This window comes from Centruroides sculpturatus, unplaced genomic scaffold (genome assembly GCF_000671375.1).
Source record: "Centruroides sculpturatus isolate CEXI.00-Female unplaced genomic scaffold, Cexi_2.0 scaffold441, whole genome shotgun sequence".
Classification (NCBI taxonomy): Eukaryota; Metazoa; Arthropoda; class Arachnida; order Scorpiones; family Buthidae; genus Centruroides; species Centruroides sculpturatus.
Genome location: NW_019384822.1, coordinates 71,793 through 78,161, shown reverse-complemented (window position 1 = coordinate 78,161; position 6,369 = coordinate 71,793).

Sequence of the window (6,369 nt, the reverse complement as noted above, 5' to 3'; positions counted from 1 at the left end):
ATTTTGTAAACAATTTACCTTTTGTATATACAACTGACAAGATTACCTTTCAAATTATAAACAGACTCGATCCCAAGCGGTCTTTTGATCGTCGGACATACAAAAGAAATGAACAGATGGCGCCTAACTTAAGCGCGGTTTACAATAACGAATATGATTAATCTTAACACTCTACTATGTCATCCAAACGAAGTAGAACTGATTCTTCTGCATCAAACAAGAAAAGAAAAACTTTATCTTTGGAATGTAAAGTTAACATTATTAAAGACTTCGATACAAAAATGAAAATTTGTGAATTGGCAAAGAAGTTTGATCTACCGGAATCGACGGTCAGAACAATTATAAAAGGTAAAGAAAAAATTCTCGAAGCTGTGAAAAATGCTCAATCTTTAAATTCAAGCATCATTCGTAAACGTCACGGTATTATCGCTGAGATGGAAACAATGTTAAAATTATGGTTTGATAATCAAGTTAATGTGAAAAATTGTATAATAATATAATTTGTTATACATATGTATTATCTAAGATATTATTAAACATTTTTTTCTAAATTATTGTTTTCGTTAGTCTCCGGTCCCAATTAAAAATAATTTGTATGTATTTATATGCAAAATTATACCCCGACTTACGCGAATTCGACTTACGCGGTTATCGCTCGGTCCCACCTATCGCGTAAGTCCGGGGTATGACTGTATTTATAAATAAGGTTGTAGTTATAAAAATATAGTTACAGTACATTTGTTATATTTACTTATTTTTTTTTCCTGCAATTGTTGCTTAGAATATTATAAATTCGAAAATAAATATCTTTCGTAAAGAAACTAAATTTATATACATATAAAGATTTAAAATTCTTTCAGGAAAACTTTTCATGTATATTTCATGTTCTTTCTGTAGGAAAAATTGTTTTTTCTATAGTCGACCGACATTTTTAGTATTGGATGTTAATCCAATACTGAAAATTTTGAAAAATCTCATTCAATAGATCGATATTGAAAGATATTATTATTATTTTAATGATTTACAGTACCAGTTTATTTGAATTGTATATTTTTAATATAAAAGAAGTCTTACAAATAATACAAAGACAAAATAAGCGATATTGATCGGAAGATAGAGACGTTTATTCTTTATTATACCGATGTTATTTGAAATTTATATATATATCTAATGGTTCGAAAAGAAAGATCGAAAAATTCCTGAAACCAGTTGTCAAATAAAAATGTGTTAATGTTATATTTATGTAACAAAATCAATTCTAAAAATTTCTCTTGATGATGATTACTGTTATGCTAACTGTAATTGAAATGAAATCAATAATTATATTTAAATATTTGCAATATGATTATTTATAATAATTTAATTGCTTTGTTGAAAACTTACATTTTTATTTCGATATTAATTTTAAGGAAGACAAATTATTCATGTAGTTAAGGATTTTGCCACTTTCTTAAACGTTTATTTTTGTATGTCTAGCAAAGTATCATTTTTATCTCCTGCATTTATAATTAATTCGCAATTCTAAGCAATTATTGCCTTAGATATACTTTTATATAGAAACGTAATTTTCTATAGTTTTGGTTTAAAAAATAGATACGAATAATCATACAGTATTTCTATTTAAAACCAGTATAGGCCTAAGACAATCTAGTTTTGCTATTAAAACTCTATAAAATATTTAAAAATTTTAATATTTTACTTTTTATAAAATTTAGAATTTAATATTTTATAGAACTTGTGATTTAAAGTATGTATTAAAATATTTTGAAAGATTATAACAAATTTAAAGATAAAAAGTGTCATATGTAGATTCCAATCATAGTATTTTTATTAACTAAATATTACAGATTCTAAAAAATTCATAATGTAGGCCTATATTAAAAAGATGTCAAATAAGTGCCAACTAAGTACTTTTGTGTATATTATTTATTTTAATATTTTTTTTAATCTCTAAAAATTCAATACGCGCACTCACACACATGTATTGACACACATATATATAAAACACTCATTGGTATAATTTTTTAATGTTGGATATAATGAAGTATTGAATTTAAATAATTTAAATCAATCCTCTCATAGAATTTAATCTTTTAGTAATTATTTATAAACAAGTGATTTTCAGTTAAGTTAAACTTTTATGATATATTATTATCTGCTTATATATACTGTATTCAAATAAATCCTTTCCAAGTCACACGGGACAAACCAAACATAGTATATAGATTACAACAATTGATCATTGGTTGCATGATTTTAGCATAATATAACGTTAATCGAATAATATAATCTGATTTCGTAGAAAATGTGCTAAGTTCCGTAGATAGGATGTATCTGCAACGATAGCAGTATCGTTAAATTATTTTATTGATAAGATATGAATTAATATTCAATCAGATTTTATAAAAGTCATATAGGGTAAACGATCTAATTTCGGCCACTTAAGGAAATTTTTATTTTAAAAATTCTATGATAATAGAAAAGTCAAATTTGGAAATAATATACTTACCGATGAATTCGTTTTTAAAGTCTTTTTTATTGACAAGATCTAGAAGTTATAAGCGCCAATCGTTTAATCCAAAATATGTCTTGTTTTACGAAAATGCAAAATTGCATAGTTATTGGCCACACGCAACGATAGAAGAACATACTGGATTCTTTTGCTACTCATTCACAGATTTTCTTTATTAATAGTACATACTTTCGTATCATACCCAGTTTCTCATGGAACTACGCTTTGACGGCAGAAAGTTGTATTTATACTGCATACAATATTTCCAGAATAACTTTAGTAAGAGTTCTATAAAACAGGTTTAAATTCGAAATGGCCTATAACTGACATTTACCCTATGAAATTTTTTAAAATTTGACTAATAATTTTTTCTTGCATTAAAATCCAGCATCGGATAAAGTATTACCTTTCCCTAATATTTTCATGTACAGTACTAGGCTATATACAATGGACTCCATTATCCGAAAGAGCAAGGGGGGAAACTTTTAGCAATTCTACAGTACATGCCACATAGACAACTCCGTATAACTGGAAATCACCAAGTCATATGTCGATTGTAACGCCGCGAAACTAGGTCATATACGTAACATTGCGTTAGATTTTGAGTAATTGGGCAGCAACTTTCAAATTGCCGACTATACACTCTTATTGTCGTTCGTTCATCTGTTCTTCGTTAATCTCGAGGACGGAGTTTGGTAGACGAAATTCGAGACTAAATCTGATAAGCTTAGGACCGAAGGCTTCAATTAACTATATAGGAACTTCAGGCCTCGACCGGAAGTCACGTGATTTTTTAAAATATTAAAAATTGCAGCTCGGTATTGTAACGATGTCACTATAAATAATTGCTAGTTTAATTTACTTTCAAATATCGTAATTAAAGTATTTATTTAATAGTAGTTTGGATAGGAATAAGCGAGGAATTTATAAAGTAATAAATTTATGGCATAGCAATTAGAAACTTGTATTGTTCTAATTTCTTCAACGTGCGGGATACTAATCATTAGAAAGTATTTGTGACAATACTATATGTTGATGTGTAATAAAAGATTTTTCGTGAAACTTTAAATGGACTCTGCCTAATGATGTACCCAAAACATAAAAACAAATGAGTTTTTGGATTATCTGAAATTTTGGTTTAACCGAAAGACCCTAGTCCCATCAAGTTTGGATAATTGAGATTCCATTGTGTTTATTTTCTAATACTTCATTTTGTAACTTTCTCAAACATTCCAATTGTATATTTGAATGCTTAAAATCAAGAAGATTTACAAATTCAAAATCAATTTAATAATAATAATTTTCGGAACAGTCTTAAATTGATTTAAAATTGTATTGCTGAAAATATTCCAAAATAGATATTTCTAGAAAATTCTTTACAGCAAAGTATAGACGCGTAATCTAAAGCCGTCTATAAAATTTGAACAAGATCCAACAGACTATATTGATAAATCAGTGGAGCATTTCGAATGGGCAAATAATTAGCCAACAAGTACGATAATTGAAATCTTTATTACTTAGTTCCTAACAGAAATTTTGTTAGTTGTTTCATTTTTTTAAGAACAGGAAAAAACTATAATAAGCACATTATCGTTTTCGTAGCCTACGTTTTGCCAATATTCTAGAGTACTATAGGTAAACGGATTACTTTATTTAATGAATGTATGGGATACTTAATGACTGTTTATATTATAGTAAGTATAATTTTATTTTTTATATTATTATTTATAATTTTTTACGTTAAGAAACAAGTTATTTCTTTCATAGCATTTTTATTGAAACATTTGAATGTAAGTGTCATAATGTAAGAAAATTGTTTGGAAAATTAATATAAATTGCAAATTTGCGATTTTGAAAATTTCGTATTTTCATTTCTTAGATTAAATAAGCTGAAGAAAATGAAATTTTACACACATCGAATTGAGTAAATAGCATTATTTAGGTGAATATCGAGATTTTGATTCGGAATCGAAAAATAATCTGTCTGATAATATTTAAACTTTATGTAGTCTACTTTTTTAGAATAGAGGTTCATACTTTAATTAGAATATATCTAATTTTTTGCTAATGAAATTTAATATTAAAGCAGTAATTTTGATTCACCGTCTAGGATTTGAACAACCGTCTAGGGTTGTAATTTATTAACAACACGATGAAAATGTTACTCGAAATTTGGCAGGACAGTGTTAAATCGATTTTCCTATATCAATTGAATCATCGCTATCGTTTTTAACATAGGTCTATATTTAATTATATAAATTGTATTGTGTTATCTATACATTAGTCTCGATTGAGCATATTGCGTAGGACAATAATAGAAACGATGACAATTTTCGAATAATATATAATTATTAATTATAGCTTAAAACTCTTGTCAACTTCCAATTGTTTACATTATTCAGGCTAAGTGCCAACTCAATTGGAACTTACTGTCTTCCGTATTTTTTTAAAATAAAGAAACGTATAAATATTTTTAAAAATATTAGCATAATTTAAATTATTTAAGATTTTTTAAAGAATATGCTAATTCCAGTTATGTAAAATCTGACACTTTTTAGGATAGCAACTTTTATACATTACATTAATTTATCAGTTTTGACATAACGATCGTAATTGATGTAAATTAATACTTTACGTCGACGATATGAATGGGTTTTCAGTCTGCCATTGATGTTACCAAATTTATGACGGAATTTTGACATCTAACTTTTAAGCCATTGAACTATCTGAAGACATGAATTATTTTTTGTTATATTCAATCGTAATAAAATATATTTTATTTAGTTGTTAAATTTTAACATTATTATGAAAAGATGCACTAATACATTTTATTTATAATGAATTTTTTAAATGTTAATAAACATGGGTCTTAATGACTGATTTAAAATGTTTATATTGTATAGTATTTAATTACTCTGGTCGAAATACTAGAATAGTGATTCCCAAAGTGGACGATACCGCCTTCTTGATAGTGGTAGAAGACTGGGGTGGTAGAGGTGTTGGGAAAACAAGGGGGCAAAAATTCATTTTGAGACATATATATGTAAGAAATATATGCACTAAAATAATTGATAGTTGGGAAACAACTTACTAGAGCATTGAAATATTTTTAAGATAATTTTACAACTTCTGTATAGTAATGTCTATACGAATGAAAGATATTCTGTTTTTTACTTTAATTATCTGGATAATAAATATATCAGTCTCACGTTTTCTGTAACTGATTGTTATAATGTTGAGTTATGTACAACTTATACTGTATAATTATTGAGTGGAATCTGAATAAATTTGCCTTCATGTTCATTTAGTTTATGTAGATATATAAAATTCAGTGTTATGTAGAATAAAAATTAAAAAATGTAATTTGAATTATTAAAAATTAATTATAATTTTTAATAAAATTATAATTTTATATCTATAACGCGTATTTTCTTTTATAAAAACGATTGGTGTTCCGTAAAAATATACATCGCAGTATAAAAAAAAGGCAACTAAAATTAAAATTTTTATAATAATTCATATTAATAATTGGATTTTATCATCTAAATTTAGATGAATTTACACTGGACTGGGTGCATGGCACACTTAATTTTTGCTTGGCAATAAGCGACCAGAATGAATGAAGATGGAGAGTGATGTACAATTGATAGCATGCATTTTAAAATGATTCTTGTTTGCATTATTGTCATAGAAGTTTGTACGTTTATTTGTTCTTTTGAGAACTTTTGGCTATACGGTTTAATTGGTTGTTGTTTTCATTTTTTACCCTGCAAATTTGAAAATCATTAAGAGTTTTTAAACCACATTATTAATTAACATTTAATATTTTTTACAAATAAGTAATATACAAATTTCTA